The sequence below is a fragment of the Plectropomus leopardus genome, chromosome 2 (genome assembly GCF_026936395.1).
Source record: "Plectropomus leopardus strain MGB_pleo_1.0 chromosome 2, ASM2693639v1, whole genome shotgun sequence".
Classification (NCBI taxonomy): domain Eukaryota; kingdom Metazoa; phylum Chordata; class Actinopteri; order Perciformes; family Serranidae; genus Plectropomus; species Plectropomus leopardus.
This window is the reverse complement of record NC_142177.1, coordinates 8348125-8370523: the sequence shown is the minus strand read 5'-3', so window position 1 is coordinate 8370523 and position 22399 is coordinate 8348125. Positions and strand designations below refer to the sequence as shown.

Below are 22399 nucleotides of genomic sequence, written 5' to 3'. Positions count from 1 at the left end.
GGGCATGACACAGACTTGACTTTGCCAGCTACCTGGCACCATTGTCCGGAGAATTCACAACAAGCGAGTGGGCAAGTTGATGGTGTTTCCATCATTCGGCCTGCACAAAACCGGAAGAGCACAGGATGAAAGAGAAGGGTCATTAACACTAATATGCAAACAAAAATGTCTCCCTGGAAGACAAAGAGATTCAGGAGCCTCTGTCAGTAAGGGCCATCACCTAAATCCTCAGGCAAATTCATAAAACAGCAAGAGGTTGTTTATGACCAAATTACAAACCAGCTACGTGACAACGGCGTAATCCATGTCATCCTATACACTTCACTCAGGCGCCACCTCTCACTTAAACTAGAATATTTCCAGTGGGCGATAACGCGTCTGACATGGACGATTTACTGATGTGTGCAACATGTGTGAAAGGGCAAATCTGATTCTCTGGACATTGTCCAAAATGGCTTTAGAGTACTCTTCGCTTTTATCCTCCCTGAGTCACACCCTGGTTATTCAACAATGAGAAAAAGAGGGAGAGAGAAGGTCGAGGTGGAGGCGGGTGGGCCCTCGAGCCGTTGACTGCATAGGTGCTGGCTTCAGCATTGGTTGGCCCACTCTTTCCCCACATTTACTGGCTGTGACTTCCTCTGTTTCTGGTGACAGAAGCCACAACTATGTGTGTGTTTATTCCTCAGCGTCACTCAGCAGAGAACACTTTCCTAACGGTATTTTTGTAAGTGCTGGAGGCCTGTGTGTCAGCGCTGAAAGTTCCAATATCCCACGTGTCTGTTGTCAGGAGTGCGCTTTACCATCATTGAACTGATAAGCAGTATATTGCAGAGTAAGTGTTTGCTTCAACATGTTGAGAGGTCTAGGTCCTTGCTGTGTGTTCATCTACCTTATCAGAGCCATTTCTCTAGTGGACAGGAAATTAGACAGTTGCCTTCAGCTGTGAAGGTTTGTTTAAGTATTCCAGGCATTACCACAGTGCTAGTGTGAAAACAACAACAGCTGACAGCTCCAGCCTGCCGAGCTTCGCTCTCACCACAGGCTTCCCTTCTCCGTTCAGCCCTGTGTCATTTTGGCCCACACATAAACACTCACAGTCTCAGTAGAATTTAATTTGGATTATTCTTCTGTTTTCTGAGGGTGCTGAACCACGTCACCGCTTGATCTAACAACAATTCAGCCGTCACAGAAGTACCACGAATGTGGTCCTGATTTGCTGCCCAGGCTACAACTTGCACTCCTGAACATACCCACCACTGAGGTCAAAGAGTTCTGCATTTCATCATTTTCTCTGAGGTGTATCTAATAAAAGTTGTGAAATATTCCCCTAAGAACAACTCTACTTTGGTGCGGCAAAGATATTATACAACACCAAGATTACTGACACACCCATCTAATCATTGCCATTGCCTGTGGGTGGCTCAGTGGTTGTGTAGTGAAGTGGATGATGATCTTGTCATTGCGATAAAGTCTTTACACAACACAGTGGGTCTCTGATCATGTCAAAAACTTGAGGAAACTGGACAGGCAGCTGAATCCATGTAAAGCATGATAAAGGTAACTAGAGAACTTTAATAGTGGACTACTTGTGGTTCAATACAACCATCCCTAGACATCACCTGACCAATAACTTCTGCACAGTCGCTCTGCTTCATGCTCAATCTATGATGCTAGCTACTAAGTTTTACTTTTACTTTTGCCCCCGTATACAGTATCTTTACTTTAATTGCAAGGTAATCCCAGCAGAGGCTGGTAACAGTTACATTTAAATGAAAGTGACCCTGTGTTTACTTTCTTCACTGGGACAGATGAAAGTTAAACAATTTCTTCAGTATAGGCTCAGCTTCGGGAAGGGAGGGGATACATAACAGGATGAGTTAGCAAGATAGAATAAGCATTATGTCACTGAACTGTTCAAAACACCAAAAACTAGATTTACCGCCATGTGGTTGAATGCCCCCGAGTACCAGTCAAGTTGCTCTTAAAGTTTACATCCATGTCTGTCACAGCATAGATGCTTTACTCACAGAAGATCTATACAGTCAACACTGTTTCAAGGTAGGCATCCAAGGTTCTTGAGTTATGACCAAAACTATGTTTTATGAGGTCACTGTGACCTTGACCTTTGACCACCAGATTCTAATAGGTTTATTGTTATGTCCAAGTGGATGTTTGTGCCAAATTTGAGGAAGCACCCTCAAGGCCATCTTCAAATACTGGGTTCAAAAAACAGATGCAAAGTCACAGTGACCATGACCTCTGAACACCAAATTCTAGTCAGCGTATCATTTAGTCCAAGTATATATTTGTGAAATTTGTCAGATTTAAAGAATTTCCCTCAAGGTATTATTGAGATATGCAATGCAATGCAAAGGCACTGTGAATGTGACCTGGACCTTTGACCACCAAAATCTTTTCAGTTCATCCTTTAGTCCTCTTGAATGTTTAAGCCAAGAATGTGTTGGACAGACAGATGTATGTATGGCTGAACAACTGGAAAACACAATGCCTCAGGCCTTGGCTATTGCATTAAAAAAAGAAGAAAAAAAAGAAGAAAAAACTGACCTGATCCGATTGAAAAATGTAATAACTACAGAGATATAGTGAATAGGTTCTTTGGCAATGACAGTGAAACCTATAGACCCAATTTAAGAGTCCGTCATAATTATCAATGCAATATAACATTACTGTATACATATATTATAGCACAACATACATTATGCTAACATTTATACACTGTGAGACACAATAATTTGAATTTTATGCAAATCCAGAAACAAAGATGAAAGAAAGAAGGTGTATGTCATTTTACTAAATCATTTTAACCGCACTTTGGCAGGAGAGACAAGTGAGGCACAGAGACAGGCAGTACACAGAGAGGGTGAGAGAAAGCAGCACTGTCAACTGCTTTCTACTTGAATGCTTAAATTAAGCATTACACATAAAAATGTTTTCAAATGTTTTGTGATCAGTTTAGCCACTTCTGTATTTCCAGGTTGTATAGTGGATCATTCAGTACAACATTTAACTTGATTCTCATGTAACAGGCTTCTGCTTAACAGATCATGTGTACTTCTGCTCACTGTTTTGAAGCTATTGTTATCCAATTCATGGTCTCCAAACATCTTAAAATGCACATATTTAGAAAAGGGACATATTTTTTTGTCCCAGGAGGGACCCCCAAAGGTTCTAGCAAGCTCAGTTGGACCTCAGTATTTTTTTTCTTTTAAACTTTGCATACAGCCAGGTGTGCAGCAACCCAAAAAAGGTCTTTTGTTTCCCTAACAGTGACGTGAGACTCAAAAATTCTGTTAAGTAATTATAACAGAAAAAAATGGAGCCATTAGAATGACTAATTTTAGTCAAGAAAAATCAATACTTGTCTCAGAAACACATTCTTTTGCTGCCTTTGCTTTGATTGCTCAGTTAGCAGTGTGTTTTTATTAAAGAAATAAAAATAACCAAATACAAACGTAAATGTAATGGTCTTTTTTTTCTAACATGCAGAGGAGAGTAAGTCAATTTTTCAGCTCTATGTTGTCTGCAAAGCCAAACAAGTTTCAGCAATCACAGCCATGAGAGGCAAAACACAGGGCAATAAAACTTTATGTATAAAAAAAAAGTAAACAATGACTAAAAATAACATTCAAATGTAAAAATCTAGAGTATGTAGGAAATTTCAGCAGAACATACTTAGACAAAAATTACTATTTTTGTATTGCTATTTTAAACAATATGTTGTGAATATTTTACTGTCTTCCTCAAATCATCACCCCCCGGTCAGCTGTGCCCCTTCATCCCCAACTTACAGCTGGTCTCTGTGGTTTTCCTCTGCACACCTCAGTGTGTGTCTGTGTTGGACTATCAGATGGCAGACAGGGATTTAGGGTCGGGATCTTTGCTGTGTGAGGTCAAAGCTCTGGCATTTCCAGTCGGAATCACAGTTCCACGGAAAAACCGCAGCGTCAACCCCACGATCCCCAATTACCAGGACACACGCAAAGACACATGAACACAAAGACACCCACATGAAGTGCTGTCACAAAGGGACAGCGGGGTTAATGCTCAGTTAGATCTGGTATGCACACTCTGTAGACCTGTAGTGGATAAATTCAGAGGTATATCTCTGAGTATAGAGTGTAAGGGGATTGAGTGCATGGGTTTTAGAGGGGAGTTTTGTTGTTTGAACCTCAACTCAAATAGCTTGACTGCAACTTTTTCACAATGTGTCTAAAAACTGCGACTGTTAGGAGGTTTAATATGTAATTTGGGGGATAGCCATATACTTTATGTTAGTTTGGAAGTCAGTGGAAACTAACTTACTCTGTCATTTAGGTATGTCAGAGCATTGCTCAGTGAGGTTGCCAAAGCTAGAGATTTCTTATAATATGTTAAATTTACTTATTTGATTTGAAAAAAAAAAGGCTGGTGATAAAAGGGGTCTACAACAAGCATGTTTTTCCTTATAAATATGTTATTGATGACCTAAAAACCTGGGAGTAAAGATCAACAGGTTGATAAATGTAAGGAACTGCTTTGCCTCAGGGATTGCAGCCAGCCTAATAAATTTCATGATGAACTGTAATTGATTACTTATCATGCCCCAAGCAGAATCCATCACTTTCATTCAGTTATGAGTTTTAAATACACACAGCAGCCTGAGGATGTGTGAGTGACAGCTGATGACACAGCAGCTTCCTCCAGCCTGTGGAGCTACAAGTCTCAGTGGAGCAGTGCATACACACGTACACACAGTTATAAGCCTGACTTCAAACCTCAAGCCCCTTTCCCCCCTCCATTAACCATCTCCACACTATGATTAACCTTTTGGAACCTGAGTAAACTGGCTTAATTTCTTTCAAAAGCCTAGGAAGAATGCAATGAATAACAAAAAAAGAAATGACCCCCAAATTTGCAAGGAATTAATAAAATGTACAAGTAAAAATTCTTGAAAATTAGTAAAAAAAAAAAAAAAGAAATCAAATGAAATTAAAAAAAGACCAGAAAATGGTGCTTGATAAGTTAAAATTATTTTGTAACATAATTTTAAACTGATGATAGTATGATAATTATACATACAGATTTCCCTGGCTTTGTCCCTATAGCATTTTCCTTTATCTTTTCAAAAACAGTTTCCCTTTATTCCCATGTTTTTAAATTAAATTGCACCAATTTGCTCAGAGTTCAAACTAGCAAAAGGCGTCTGAATGTAACATAAGGAAAGTGACATTGATCGAGGTCTCAAAGGGTTAACAAATAACGGCCAGGAAATAAAGACAACAAATACAGTAACTTCTTGGGTACATGCCTTCAAATACACTCACACATAGCTGCACGGATACACATACACAAACACACACACACACACTTACAAACATACATGCATAACACACACAAGAGCGTGCTCAGCCATAAAACCACTGGGCTCCAGAGACAAAAGCCTTGTCATGCTCTGGTGGGGTCCTGTCACTAATCCACACAGCTTTAGGGGTTGCAGACAGCAGACACACACACACACACACACACACACACACACACACACACACACACAGTGTAGATCAGTGTGAAAGAGAAATTTGACACACACACTGCCTGGATTTGCGGATACATACTTACACACACTGACTCTCTCACACACACACACAGACACACAGACAGTGGTGTTGTGTAGCCGGCTGGCTGGGTGTTAAGGCCAAGCAGAGCTACTGGCGACAGGTTGGAGAGAGGAGATGGCTCACTAAGCCTAATCACACAGGGGAATGCTGTCTGGGGCACCTGACCATCAAAACCCTCACTGAGTGTGTGTGTGTGTGTTTGTGTATATGCTTGCTTACTTACAGTTTAGCATGTGTGTTTGAGTGTCTGCATGTGTGTGTGTGTATGTGTGTGAACTCCGGACGAGGGCAGTCATAATTGGGGCTTATCGCCCTGAACGGAGCAGAAGGAGAGGTGCCAGAGCAGGATTGGGGGCGTCTGACCGGAGCTGGAGTTTAATGGGGGGTGGGGGATGTAATGAGTCATCCAGATTCTTACAGGCAAAGCCTCACACAGCCGGAGAACATATTCCATACACTGAGCACACTCCATCCCATAAAACTCAGCATCAATTACTTTAATCCGCAGATCAAAGACAGCACAAAATGTTTGATGTTCATCTGTTCTGTTCAACTGTTGATATTCTCTGGAACCTGCTCACATCTCCGCTTTGATATTAGTAAGTAAGTCAAATCGGCGTGACAGTAGATTTTTATCAGCAAGACATTAATTGACCCCTAAAAATGTTTCTCTGACCTCTGCAAGTCCAAAAGTCAACACAGTTAAGTGACCTAGCCAACCAGCCTTAAGTGAATTTGTTGTCACATAGTGATTCACAGAAGAGGCTGGCATATGCTTATATAATAAATATTTCATTAAATTAACATTTGTATGTAATGTCAAAAATCAAGGTAGTCTTACATACCCTAACTAAACATTACATGTTCTCACTTGTTCAAAGTCTGCTTGCCTCCCTGTTGCGATGTCTACTGTCATTTCAGCCCATTCTCAAGCCACTTTTTGTGTCCACATGATACGACACTGGACACCCTCAGCTGAGAATGTGGCTGGACAGAACCTATCGTGTCAGCATGACACGCCATTGGACAACGTCGGGTTGAAATGTAATGTAATATAAGGAGCGCCAAGGATCCAACAAACCATATATTGCTGCTTTGCAGCAGACTTTGGCGTCTATATATTATCCTTCTGCGTTTGCTGTTGGTGTTCCGGGATGCTGCTACTATGATGTCAAAACAAGCACATGGTGGGATTACGCTGCATGTATTAGGCAACAAAAGCACATGGCAACCAATGCACACACTAGCTTGGACGGATAGGATTAGGCACACAAGGCACATGGAAAACTGTAGCAAAAAAACATCACATTGGGACAGGAAGCAAGTGTCAAATTCTGCAGTTCCTTGAATGGCCACTTGAAGCTGGCTCCAAAGCAAGTCGTCCCATAGACGCCCATGTTAAAATGCCCAACTTTACAGCAGCAATAAACATGTTTACAGCCTTGTACAAAAACGGATTTGGTGTCTGTAGTAACTTGACATTCACGACAACTGTACAGGTGGTGCATTAGTATAAACTGTAACTCACCTGGGTGTCTGCTGTGTCCTCCATTTCTCAGTCAGCTGCACCCTCTTGTCCAAATATGGTCATTTCTGGCTCCAACGAAACAAGATAGTGATGGCCAAAATGCCAAACTCGAGGCTTCAAAATGGGAGTCCACACCAACGAGTGACTTCACAAACCTTGAATACAATAAATCAAAAAGTGAAATTATGGAAGTGCATTTAAACAAACAAGCAAGCAAGCGAAAACAAAAAAAAAAACCTTGGATAAAGTTTAAAAGTTGGTGAGAAGAAGTTAAGGAGTGGATTGGTGGAATATAACTAGAATATACATTTACTCAAATTTTCTGCATTTATATTTTCCCCTATATAACTTCAGATGCAGATATTGTACCTTTAACCCCACAACATTTATCTGGCTGCTTTAGTTACTAGCTATCTCATAGGTCCAAGATTTTACAAAATATATGACCAGTATACAAAAAATATTTAAAAAAATATTTTCCTTGACATAATACATGCATCACTAATAATATTCCAGTAATATGTGTAGCATATATGGTGTCATTTTTGCTTTGGAGTATTTTTACTGGTGCTTTAGAATTAGTGCCATCAACTGTTTATCTCAATGAACCAACTGATAATATTTGCAGTATTGGAATGGAAACACATGTTAATTTATGTTTTAATTAGCTAATTCTCTGGAAAATTGGTAAAAAGATCTTGTAAAGATCTGCAGCTTTTCTTTACTTACTACTTAGTTACTTACTTCTACTTAATCTTTACTTTATCTGATTTTAAAAGTGAAAAAAAATTGAGTGATAGCTCAAAAAACAGAGCAAACCCCCCCCCAAAAAAACCACCACATTTTAGGACTTGACATTTAAGGACATCAGAAACTTGTGACTAAAATATCTAGGTATTTCTAGGCCTCCCAAATTCCCAACTGTGTGCTGTTAGTGATTGAGCCCTTTCACATCTTACTTTACTTAAATACACCTTAAATTCTTAAATTCTGACAGAATGAAAGGTATTTAGATATTAGCAGCTGGTGACAAGCTAGAAAAACAAAATGTGCTTGTCAGATTTTTTTTTTTAAATGTAGGTACGGTATATTCTCTGTTATTGTCTTTGTGTCCATGGAAAGTTTAGTCCTCTTTAAATGAAATAAAGTGAAAACAAATACTTGCTGTGGATTGTTATTAAAGGTACAGCAGGGATAGAGGGTGAGAGGTTCTGGAAGAGCGGTTGCAACTCACACTCCATCCATTTAGTGAATTCCTTTGAACGTGGGCCGGTATTGTTGTGAGCAGAGGTGGAGGCTTTAGGCAAAGAAGAAGAAGAAGATAGAGTTTTGTCTGGTGTCCAGCATCTGGAGAGTCTTACTCAAATCACAAGAGACTTTTATTGATTTTCTTTTTTAAACATTTTGCCTTTCAACAGCTCCTCTCCATCTCTGCCACGTTATGAGAGGATTGTCACGGAGTGAACTCAAGAGGAATTTAGAGATTAAAGCTCAAAGGACATTTTGGTGAGGGTGATATGAGTTATTTGGCTGGAGTTATATAGTTGTCTATGATTGGAGTTGCACATTTAGTTCATCATGAAGGACTCAGTGGAGGAACAGAGAGCACGCTGCAGGTACAGGTGTTTCTAATGTGAATGTAGGTGAACTCAGGTAAAAAAAAAGTTGTTTTCATTCCTGTGGCCCCTGCATCAGTTTATGAAGGTTTATTTTAGGGAGTATGAAATATTCCATGTAATCTTTGGCATGTGGACTGCCCAATATAGCTTCACAATACAGTATACGAGGAATACTATGTGCTTGGCTACCTTCATTTCTCCACAACAAGCCAGTCATCACTTGATACATTATAGTCTTAACTTCCTCCACACGACCTGTCAAAAAACTAAAACCCATCTGCTTTACACACCCCCTCTACCTTTCTCCTGCAAATTTTCATCTCCCATAGGTTTATCTTTATGTTTGGTCACACCAGCAGTCCTGATTCCTACTGTATGTCTTCTTCTTCTTTACTTAATGTAAAGAGAAATGCTCCACAGTTGCAATTGCACAGGGCGCCAGTTATATATCTTGGAAAAGAGAACCAGTAAAACTAATTATAACATTGTCTATCTAAATCATGTAATTTCTGAATGTTGGGGTAAAGACAAATACAGTTTGTCAGATGAAATAGACAAGGTACCTTTACTGGCACCTTACTTGTGAACCTGCATATGATGCTCAGAATGTAAAGTCCTTCTCTTTTTAATGGATCGTTAAAATTTCATTCCACAAAGCTATTATTCACTTGGTACTATGTTTCTTGGTCAAAATTCCACTTTGACTGGTCATTGGTTAACCAAAACATCTTGTACTGTTAGTTCCATTCTGGCACTGCAGAAATTTGTGCAGACAGTGTGTACATAGATGATGCATGGATGACAATAATGTTTGTCATACAGACCAAAAATTTTTACCAGAAAAAAATGATTGTATTGTATGTTCCTGCAAACCACGGATATATCACATTTGTACATGATTACATAGTGGACACATTGAAACTTTACATTTTAAGAATGCTATGTTTAACATGTGGTTAAGTTTAGGCACAAAAACCACTTGGTTATGGTTCGGACATCATGTTTTTGGCTTGCAGTACCCAGTCTTCGTGGCAAAATCCCTGCTGGAAACACAGCAATGTCTCCAAAAAACACAACCACTTTTCATGGCACTATCATGGCAGGACATGAAGCAATATTTTGGTGAAAAACAATTGCTTTTCAGGGCAATATCCCTGGTGAATACACAGTGAATTGCTAAAAAACAACCATGTGGGAAAACTACACTAAAACAGGTCTTGCTGTGCTGACCCTCTGGCTATGCAAATACATTTACTCTGTCTTTGACTTTTTTGGATAATCTGCTTCACTTTGACTTGTACAGTTGTGGTCATCCTTCATCAGTTAAGCTTGCTGACCATCCACATATCTCTAAAATTGACTTTAGACTTCATTTGACGGCTAACAACCCACTTGTGTGTTCCATCTCACCTTATTCACCTAAAACAGACACAAAGACAGAGGAGAGAACTACTGCGTATCAAGAAAAGTTAGACATAAAAGTTTAAAAGTGAAAAATTCTGAAACAGACCAACAATCAGACATGAGACTTTGGGATCAGGTGATCTCCATCGCTCTAAAAGAGCAATGGCTTTCTTATGCTAACATCAAACAGAGCTATTACTGCTTACGCAAAGCACTAGTTCTCCTTAACTTATCAGGTTACAGTTCATGTCTTACCCTTTAACCTTTAATCCAGAATTCACATTCGCCTTTTGGCCGCGGCCCCTCGATCTCACAGCATTATCGACACCCTGAACCCAGAGGAGCAGCCATTATCATTCTGCCCTGTGGTCCAACTCTGTCATTGCTTCGTCCTACTTCCAATATGGTTATGATTAATCACTCTACCAGTAATCGGAGTGCCCTTCTTCCCCTCTTTTCCCCTCCCTCTTCTTCCATGGGCTCCAGATGACTGTCTGATGTCGGGGCATGAGACAATGGGATCCAGATGCGTGATCGATGGAGGACAGACAATGTTCATAAGCGGCGAGGCATTGTGGTTTAAAGTTACAGACATACGGTCCCATCCGCTGGCCTGGCCTGCCTTGTGGCTGCAAGGGTGATTAATGGGACTTTACTGGCAGCGAGCGGGACTTGTTTCCGCTCTAACAGAGATTCAGAAAAACATGTTGCGTTCAGCTCATGCACACTTCGAGCTGTTAATGCATGATTTCATTAGTGCACATATGTAGGCACAGGGTAAACCCCCAACATCCTCCACTGTCAAAATGATGGGTTCCTGGAGGTCTTGGGGTAAGCAGAGATTAGATGTAAGAGGATATATGAGAAAACGCAGCCAGGACATAAGAACGATAGCGCGGAGGGTGCAGGGTGGCTTTATAGTTCTGGTTAGAACACCACGAAGCGTCCTGTAAGTCACATGATCGGCAGGCAGTGTGATATCGTCATGTAAATCGTCATCTGGAAGAGATCATAGAGCACACGTTCATGCTTAAACAATGCACTCACAAGACAAATTCACCACAAATCAATAACCGATAACCGCGTCAGTGCTGTCAGTTCTCGTCTTCTCCTCCATATACCATCGCCTCAGTCTCATCCCTCATGTCTTGTGTTTCCCCCTTATCCTGACTCATTTTTCTCCGTAAAAACGCATCAGAGTAGAGCCCCGCTGTCTCTAGAGAGCTGGCCTGGCTGCAGTATGATACTGTATGGCATGGCTGCAGGGTCATGTGCTGAACAGATGTGGTTTGTGAGGAATCTCTGGGTGGCTCCGCATGCTATCTGATGATACACAGAGGATTAGATCTGATGGCAGCTGACTCCGGACCTTTCTTTCCACTTGCAATGAATCTGTCTGATTTGTTTTGTAACTGGTGTTTTTCATATTTTATACACACAAACACAGCCCGTGTAAGAAACATGCACTGTAATTAGCAACATGCTGTAGATTAGCCTTCAGAAAGACATACACATGTAATCTAGCATTAAAATCGTACCATGCACAGGAGTCCAGCTTGTGTTAAATGCATACTATGCAGGTTTGTCGCAAAAACGTGTAGACTCATACAAAAGCAATCCCTCTCAGTTGTCACTGATAACCCATTAGAAGTGTTTTTATTTACTGTATGTATGCATGTATTTTCTTATTTTGCTTCTGTGCCAGTGATAGCTATTGCCAGCATTATGTTTTCGGGTTGTGCATCCATCCTATTCTTGTAAACATAATATCTCCAGAACACTTTGAGGTAATTTCTTTAAATTTGGCACAAATATCCACATCAGTCAAGAATGAACTGATTAGAATTTGGTGGTCGAAGCACAAAGGTTAAGGTCACTGTCACTGTTTTTAGCCATAATTCAGGAATTCATTCTCTCATTGAAATAAAATTTCACAAAAATGTCAAACAGGATAAAATGATGTTATGATATTATTGTATATTGCAAAGGACAAATGACAACTTCACTGTGGCATCATTATGCTCTGCAAAAACACTTTTCTGGCTTTTAGGCAACGTCATAACTTGCTAACAAAAGAGGAGATATTAGGTTAGATACTGAGTTGGTGACACTAATCTCAAAACTGTGCTGATTGTATAGACCTTCTGTGGTGCCGGGAGAAGATGTGAAGCATTCATGTTTTTGTAAACTGTATCTGCAACTTGACTGCCGCACGGTGGCATACAACTACAAAGTAGCAGTTCTAGTTTTCTTATTATTTTGCAACAGTTCAGAACATTTCTGCAGCAGGCTGTTGGTTGGGACATTATAGAAACATAGCGATGTTTATGCAGTGCATATCCAAGAGGAAAATACAAAAATTGAGGCCACGGGGCAGAAAAAAAATGCAAATATAATAAGATAAAATGCCAAGCAAACAAAGAGTGAATCTGGCATTGGTTTTCACTCTCGCTAACGATACTGTTTAAGAACAGTGGCCAACAATTGCTACTTACTCTGCCTCTCCTTTACTAAGTCAACCCCACTGCCAAAATAAACAGTCTAAACACACACACTCAGACACTGCACCACAGTTTACCAAAGGTATCATCCTAAGTGTTAGGGATTAAAAATACAATAGCTTGAATCAACAAGGAGTGATTAAAATCTCAGTGTGAGGGGAACAGCCCAGCTCAGAGGTTTAACACTATAACCACAGACACTCCCCAAAGTGAGCTCTCAACCAAGGTCTCTCTATCTCTACTAACTGGCTACCTACTGACTTTATAATTGAGTAGCATTTTCCATAATTCAGACAGAGAGAGGAAATGGTCTTTCCCACTCCATTTTTGGATCCTGCGTCTTATTTTAAGGGTATAATACCTTCAGATGAGTAATACTTGACAAAACTGATGCATCACTAAGGAGACATCTCCTCCTCATCCTCATACTTGAAAAGTAATGACATTTATCTTAAGCAGCAGCAGTAGGCAAATGTCCTGAAGTGGTGGTGGAGAAAAGAGTCAACAAGTTAACACTAGGAAGTTTTATTTAGCATAATCCACTCATCATTTACCAGCCTTGAATTTCCATTACAGCATCACAGTGTAAAAAAAGATGTGTGGTATTGTGAGTTTGATACATATAAAATGTGCAGCCAATAAAAGTCTAGTCAAATCAAGTCAGTTAATTTTTTTTATACAGCGGCAATTCACAGCAGAAGTTGTCATATGACACATTTCATATAGAGCAGGTTTGCAGGCTCTTAAATGTATAGAACCCCAACGTCAAACCCCAATGAGCAAGGCAATAGCAGAAAGGAAACCTAAGGTTGTCCTGAACTGGGGGGGGGGGGTCAGTTATTTAGGATAAGAGCAATACTTACTCTTTCATAGCATAGTGTGTAAAATCTGTCTAGTCTTTGCATCAATATTTTTTGGGCTGATGTGTGAGCAACTTTGTCAAACTCAGCTAATGGAAGCAAACACAATCCTGTGACCTAGACATCTTCACTGTTAGGCACAACTTGACAGAAATGTGTCTGTTGGCATCATTGTTAAGTAAATATCAGACAAATCTGCAGGTGTGTGTACATGCGTTAAATTTGTTCTGTAAGCAGCAAGTCTTTATGAGTCCTTAACAATTAGCCTAATGACACTGGAAAGAGTAAGGAAATGCAAGGAATTATATGCTATTCACTACTTCCTGGGTTTCAAATACACATTTATCTCTTTGAAAATGAGATGTGGTTGCTAATGGTAACAGGTAACCTGCTGTTACTGCTGGGGAGGTGAGCTGCTGTCTGTGACTGTGTGTGGCTTGGCTGAGTGTGTGTTTTGGCTTGTGTGCGGCCTCAGGCGTGGGGGGGCAGTATGTGTTTTGGGGTCACTCTGAGGGTCTCGGATGGAATTACCACCCCTCTGCAACGGGCGCACACACACACACACACACACACACACACACACACACACACGCACACACACACACACACAAACATACAGGTACAAGAATAAACACACAGAGACTGGATTTTTACTGGTTCCAGTTCAGTGTGATTACCACTCCATTGCTTCTGGTATGAGTTCAATCTATCACTCGATTCTGACACTTCACCTCCATCACTGGCCCGATACTGTGTGTGTGTGTGTGTGTGTGTATGTGTGTGTGTGTGTGTGTGTGTGTGTGTGTGTGTGTGTGTGTGCGTGCGTGTGCGTGTGTGTGTGTGTGAATCTTGCCACCCAGGATGGAGACTTTAGTCTAAAGAATCTGCCTAAGGCCAACTGTGCCTATGTGTGTGTGTGTGTGTGTGTGTGTGTGTGTGCTTGTGTGTGTGTGTGTGTGTGCGTTTCTGTATGTTTAGGGTCCTGGTCACAGCACCCTATCTCTTTGTTAACCCCCCCTCACCCCCCCGATCCTCCACTATCCAGATGTGAAATTGCACTGGTGCAGGTGTGTGTGTGGGTGGGTCAGTGTTGTGATGTGTCTTCGGTGTCTGTGTTAAGATGTGCGATTTTATCTGTGCAGTTGCGTATGACTGGTGGTGTGTGTGTGTGTGTGTGTGTGTGTGTGTGTGTGTGTGTGTGTGTGTGTGTGTGTGTGTGTGCGCGTGCGTGTGTGTTTTGGGGCTGCAGGGCAGCTTTAGGATGACTGATGTGTTGTGAGCGTTGCTGAGGGACACCTGAGACAGCAGGCGGATCAGATGGACATCACTCCATCAGTAAAGTGTCAGTAAGTCTCACACAAACACTCACACACGTGCACACACAAACACCTATCAGGGAGAAGAACAGGAAGCAACAGATGAGACAAGACAACGAGAGAAGGGAGAGAAAGAGGGAGAGAAGGGGTTGGATATGCGTGTCAAGTCGGAATGTGTGTGTTGAGCAGGTGAAAAATGAGGAAGCTGTTTTGTAGACAGAGCGAGCGTAATTAGTACCACACGCACACACAGACATACACGGACACGTTCTGAGAGGGTTGTGCATATGTTTGGCAGTTTGGCGTGTTCATGAGTTTGAGTGCTAATCAATGAAGCTGCCAAGTTTTTCATGCTTTAGTTTGCAGTTGGGGACAGCATGTTAGTACAGTTATGTAAGTCATGTTCTTGAGTACAGGTTTAGAGTATTACCATTTCATGCTACGTTACATTTCTGCTCCACATTTCAGAGCAAAATATCTTCTTTTTACTGAACAATAGATAGGCTAGTTAGTTTGAAGATTAAGATTTTGAATATAAAATACATGACCAGCCTCTATTTAATATAATACTGTTGTCGATTAAACTACCTGACAGTACGAAAACTTGTTCAAACTAAACCCTGTCTTGCGATAGGATAATTCCAGCTAAAGCTTAAAACAATTGTCAGCCAGGAGCGTAAAGTGGGGGGCAAATGACCCCATCCCCACCTCTAGTGCTCAGATCACACACATCTTTGAACTAGACTTTTCAATCGCAGCTACACACCTGTGACATTTTTTTGACTTTATCTTGCACAGTTGTGACCTTACCATGCTGAATTAAAATGTCCACAGACAAATATAGAAAACATCTGGCAAAAAACCCCCAAAATGGCTACATTTGGTTTCACCAGGACCACATTTTTCCATGATGACACACATGAAATTTCAAGGAAATCCACTCATCAGTTGTTGAGATATTTTAGCCAAGACTGAAGCAGAAACTCACGACATCGCCATCTATAAGAACTTCATCCTTAAAGAAAAACAGGTTGTAAACACAATTTTATTATCTACTTATGAGGTATTTTTAATGTGTAAGAAAATATTTGCGTCAATATATAGCTTATAGCTCTATTTTTGATCTCTTCTCTAACTTCTGAGGGAAATATCTAGCTCATTAGCTGCTAAATGTTCCAATACGTTCACCAGCAAGTCACTTACTTTGTTGACCATGAGGACCTGGACAAATAGTAAGTGCAGGAAAAAAAAGGTGAATGAGAACAGAGAGACTGAACCAAAACATTAAAGTTATAGGCCGGAAAACTATAACAATAAGCTGAAAGACACTAAAAGTCTCAGTAGGACTGTGGCACTGACTATTGTGCATAGGATCATCAACCCCCTCACACAACATAATCATTTGACCCATTGTTGGTGCAAAATGTTGATTTGTAAAGTTTTAAGAACTCTATGTAAGACGACTCCTTCCACTACTGCTCTGTGTGTGTGTGGGGGGTGGGGGGGGGGCTTTAGTGTGTGGGACTGTGGTATTGTGACAACAATCTGCAGGCATAAAAATGTCAGACAGACTGAATCAGAGCGGGAAAAAGAGGAGGATGGAGGGTTACAAATTCTCTACAAATTGGCTCCCGTTCAGGACACAGAAGCCCGCTGATGACAGACATTCAGCCTCACGGGCCAACAGGTAGAGAGGCCGACATTTGATGCTGCTTTCTCCACGCCTTCCTGTCCTCGGTTTTCACTGTTTCTCACTTGTGTTTGCCTGCCGCTGCTCCGTCATACTCATAAATACATTCCTGTTGTCAGGTTTGCTGCAGCTCTTTCTCCCCCACCTCCTTGCGTCCCGGCCAGGTCGCTGCGATACCGCAGTGACACAGGCCCATTCACAGGCAGACACCTGACACTGAGCCGCTGCTCTCACACACGGATTAACACTGGCATTCCTCCATCCATCCCTCCATCCCTCACATATGATTCCTTCCTCCTCTTTCACCCCATTTCCTACCTTTCCTCCTTTCTTTTTTCTGTCCAAATTTCCACCGTTTGTCTTTTTTTTGTTGTTTCCCCATTTCTTCGTCTTCTCTTCCTTCATTCATTGTTGTTTTCTGTGTCCTTTCCTTACTGCCTCCCTCCTTATATTTCTCCCCTCTCCTTTATTATCTCTTTATTTCGTCATTTTGTTCCATAAATTGTTTATTGTTTATTGTTTATTGTTTTAAGACGTTTATTCAGTTATCACTTCTTCATTTCCTTAATTTGCTTTCCTTCCCATCCTAATTCCCTTCGCAATCCCTCTGCCCTTTCCTCCTTCCTCCCTCCTTTGCTCCCATTCCTTTCCTGCCATTATCCAGCCCGTTCTCATTCAAAAATCATCAAATACATCCACAACGCTCCCTCTTTTCATCCAGTTACTTATTATTATTATTACTTATTATTATTATTATTCCTCACTTTCTTGCTTGAGCATCTGCTAAATATTTCTATTATTTTACTTCTTGCCTAAAACCCCCTCCTTCTTTTCCTATTCTCCCTTAACCCTTTAAAACCAGGATCAATGTCAGATTTTTTGTGCTTCATTCAGATGTCTTTCACAAGCAAACTTTTGAAACATGCACAAATCTGGTTGAATTTCTTACGAAAACATGAGGGAAAAGGCAGTCAGCAACTTGGTATGAAATGTCCCACAAAATGCAATTAATATGATAAAAGGTGAAAAGGAAATATTTATATTTAATATTTCATTTTAGCACTTTTTTGTGTCATTTCTTGCTTTTTATTCTTTCACTCTTCTTTTTTTCTTTTGCTTATTTCAGCTCATTTTCTTGTAACTTTGTACTAATTTCTCGCAAATTTTGGGGTCATTTCTTGTTAACTTCCTCATTGTTTTTGAAAGAAATCAAGCCAGTTTGCTCAGTTTTCAAAGGGTTAAACTACCTTGTTTCCTCCCTTCCATCCATCCTTATTTCCTCCCTCGCTTTTCACTCGCTCCCACCATTCTCCTTGTGTGCTTTACATGCTATGGTGGAAATGAGTCGGTTTACGAGGAGAGTTAAGTTTCATCACCCACCATATCCCTGACCCTGGTCATATTAACTACAATAGCCCCACTGGACATTTCGCACACGCACACACAGACACACAGACACACACACACACACACACACACACACACACACACACACACACACACACACACACACACACACACACACACAAGCATGCACATACTACACTCTAGCGGGTCCAATAAGAGAGGGAAGTGTGCTTGGATGCAGCTCAACAGCAAACCCACCTTAAGCCTTCCCCTGTGTGTCACATAACGAGTTATATCTCTGGCCGTTCGGAAAATCATTACACCAATTCATGCATCCGCTTTTCCCATCTGCACAAAAACGTCTTGGCTGGAATTGCTGAGCGAAATGTGTGTGTGAACAAAAATGTATTTACACATACAGAATTCCTCTCTTTTCGTCTCCTAACTTTCATTTCTGCACAGTCAAGACAATGAAGGTTGGAGGATGTTTGGAATGAGCTGCGAATGCACATATTTAACATAAAGACACTGTATGTCTGTCTGTGTATTCAACACAACTCTAAAACAGCTGGGCACTGTAGAGTTTAACAAATGTTTGTCAAACTGAAGTTACAAATTCATTTGTTGGGGACTATTTGAAGCTGTGGATTAATACACAAGTGATCCTCCCTAAGGGTGTGCGGGACTGACTTGAAATAAACAGTGTCCATAGCCATGGCATAAGTCACCCAGTTCAACAGTGTGGCTGACTGATGTGTTTTTAATACTTTTTGGAAAACAATGATGGCCTATTGCATAGAGGCATAAGCAATTTACTTTATTTAGCTTTACTACAAGAGTACTTTATTTAACTCCATACTTTACTTTATTTAACATTACAACAGTATTTTATTCACCTTTTTTATAACAGTAGTTTATGTAGCTTTATTTTATGGCAGTAGCTACTTTTAACTGTAGTTCATTTAATAATTTTGTATTTTAGTAGTTCACAGATATAGATATATATATCACAAGATATACATTGTGAATCGTGATATAATAGTGATATTATTTAAGAGCCCAATTAGGAACATTTTCTCTCCATCTCTTACACGCTTTGCTGGTATTGACACAAATTTCATTGCAGTCTATTTTTTCAGTAAGTCTGTCTTCCTTCTTTGGGTTTCTCTGCAGTGTAGGCAGTTTTTGCCAATGCTGGAATAGCAATTTCCTTTGCAGGATTCTCCAACATTGAATTAGGCTTTCACCATCTGAAAAGACATGCATGTGTATCAGCCAATAAGAATGCCCCCTCTCTAAAATGACCTGTGATTGGACAAAATCTCCTGTCACAGGCTAGATTTCCTAAAGCCTGAAAACCACTCTAATTACAACATGCTCAAAGTTTATGATGGAATTTTTGCCAAATGACGCCAAAATGAGCACTGCTTACCTGAGATTAGAGTTAGATGAAGTTATATGAATCTGACTTCACATATGAAGCCAAAATGGGACAAACTGATATTATGGAAATTTAACAACTCAGAAAGCTGTCAGGAACTGGAAATGGGTAAGTGGGAGCGCACCTGACAGATGCAGCCACTGGAAATGAAGGGATATGACTGAGGATCGTCTCTCTCAGTCTCATCACCTCTCTGTGTGTCTGTCAGCACCCGAGCTTTCTGCTGCGATCTTATCTCTCAATTACTGCACCCAGCACATTCCTGTTAACCACACACATGCATGCATGCACACACGCACCTGCGCCTCAAATGCAAAACATCTCAATATGAAGCACTGCAAGCCGGGTCTCATAACTGCTCTTACATTACTCTCAGTCACGACTTAATGGCTCACATTTTTCTTGCTGAAAGCCCAAATAACATTTTGCTCACAAGTAAAATCACAAGGGCTGAACACCTTGTCAGATGATGAGAAATCGCTTTTGCCGACTTCCATATTTCATACATTTCATTTAAATCATTTAAACCATTACAACACACACCCATCACATCCACACACTCGTTTCTCACACTCACCGAAAAACGCTGCGCTCTCATTCGCTGAGCTCTCGAGAACAAATGAATCTGAAACACTCATAAAGAGTTTTGAAATTCTTACTCGTTGACTCATGTTAGTCTAAGAAGTGTCACAGAGCATGAAGTCCACACAAACTCACACACACACACAGACCTCAAAAACACATGTGCGCACCCAGGGGCCATTTTGACGAGTGAGAGCCCTCCAAACTGTAATAACACTCAGCTACTCCCTATGAATCATTAGAATATCCAGAAACAGACAGTGTGTGTATGAGTGTGTGTGTGTACGTGCCTAAAGTGTGTGCTGTGAGCCCTCTGCATGCCACACAGTGTGTATCAATCATAAAAGGGGCTGACAAGAATTTCGTGGGAATTGCAAAAGAAGGGTGGACACCTTTTGCTGAACAAGTTCGAACGTCTGAATAACAGTTCAGACACACATATGGCTAATCTGATATGACATGACAACATGTTCTCATCTGAAGTTGTCACATGTTTGCAGTGGACTTCCGCATCTACAAATCACACTCTAAGTATCCTTCTGTGTCTGCTCTTTATGTTCCTGGATGCGGCTACTGTGAAGTCAACAAATGCACACGCGGCATGTGGTTATGTTTAGGTAACAGAAGCACTTGGCAACCTACACTGGCATCGATGGCTAGAATTAAAGGAAGGAGGCACAGGGTCTAAAAAAAGAAAAAAAAAACACATCACATCACATTCAGACTGGAAGCAAACACTGGACTCCATAATGAAAGTTCAGGTTTTCTTTGACCCTTCCATTGCCCTCATGCTCCTTATATTACATTGCTACTGGCAGCATTCCAACCTGATGCTGTTCTGTGGCATACCATGTGCACGTGATAGGTTCCGTCCAGCCACGCTCTAAAGGCTGATACAGCAGGTGCGGTCCAGCCGTCCAGTGGCATAGAATAACAAAGCGACCACTTCTGTACGGCTGTGATCTCAACTGATGCTGTCTAGGGACAGATGTGAAAGGTGCCTTTTAGTGTGCGCCAAAAACACTGTCAAAGCAGCTGTATTTGTCACCATCTCTGCAGCAGATCAAAAGAAATGCTGCAGTCTGCCCTTGTCCTTGGCAGTGGCAGCAGCATACTAGATAGTGATGAAGGAGGTGAGGATAGACTCAATAGCAGTGAAGAAATACACCATCATTGTCTTAACCTGGCTGAACTTCTTCAGGTGCCACTTTTTTTAATAAGGGAGCTGTGGATGGTCACCTCCCACTTGAGACCCTGAGTGATGATGGTACCGAGGAAGTAGAAGGACTTCACAGTGTCGTCTAGGGAGTCACACAGGGTGATGGAGGTTGGTGGAGCTGCATTCTCCTGGAAATTCACAACCATCTCCACAATCTTTGGAGCACTTAGCTCTAAGCTTTTTTTGTCTGCAACAGGTCACCAGGTGGTAAAATTGCAGTGGCTTAAATAGTAACGCCTCAAAAAGATGGATGAGGTAATGAGAAGAAAAAGCAGAGCTTAATTCCTTTTTATGTAATGAAGCCCATAACACTCGGATCAGGGTTATAAACACTGATGGGATTAATGATCAGCTCATCAGGATTGGAGATGCAAGGTCAGCATTCCTCAGCTGCTTTGCCAGAACACAAAAAAATGTACACACACACACACACACACACACACACACACCCCTACACACACACACACACACACACATACATACATACATACACACACACCCCCCTATGTCTATATCTTTTCTTGCCATCTATATTTGCATTGCTGTGTTTTATTGCACTTCCTCGCAGCCTGAGTTTCCCTTAATAGGGGATCCAGTCACATCTGTGAACACACACTAACACACACAGACACACACATAGGGAATAAGACTGGACAGCACCTGGAAGCCCACACACTCTTACCGTAATGCATGGAAAACGTACCCTCTACAATTTGCATGAGTTTTACATAACTTTACATAAGACGCATACTCCTCATCTAAAGTGTTAAAAAGATTGGTGTCTTTGATAATAAAACAAAAACACAACAGCAAACTGGTAATCAGTGGGTGGAAATGTTTGTTGGATGTTCAAATGTAAGTCGCAGTCGTTAGTCTGCCTGGTAACTAACTTTTTTACATGCAATTGTAGGCAAGTGTTACTTCCAAGGACAAGATGCACATCATTAACTGCTTTAGAATGTGGGACTACAGATATAAAAAAGTCCTCTTTACAGCTGACAGATACACTGTGTAGTATTTCTCCAGCATGTGAGGTGGTCTTGGATGTTATTGGAGTTAGGGCTTATATTAGCGGCTCTGAATTTGGGAAAGCATATACTCCAGCAACGGCAGCCAACGTAAGCCTTTTTTTTCCTGATGTTAAAAGTAAAAACAAATGATAAAAGACGAATACGAGTGTAATCTTACACCTGCGGAAGAAAAACACATTCAATGGACCATATACCACGGAAGTAAACTTCAAACCTCCAAACTTTTTTGGCATATGCACCAGGCAA

The 22399-nt window shown here is 40.9% G+C and overlaps 1 protein-coding gene across 2 annotated transcripts in view; it reads right to left on the bottom strand.

Moving 5' to 3' along the window:
* The window catches only part of wnt4 (wingless-type MMTV integration site family, member 4), a 160222-nt gene that overhangs the window by 40708 nt on the left and 97115 nt on the right, over positions 1 to 22399 (bottom strand). For both annotated transcript variants that reach the window (XM_088083962.1, XM_088083971.1), the window contains one exon: positions 7144 to 7298. The gene's annotated coding sequence lies outside the window, so the exon portion shown is untranslated. The remainder of the gene's footprint in view (positions 1 to 7143; positions 7299 to 22399) is intronic.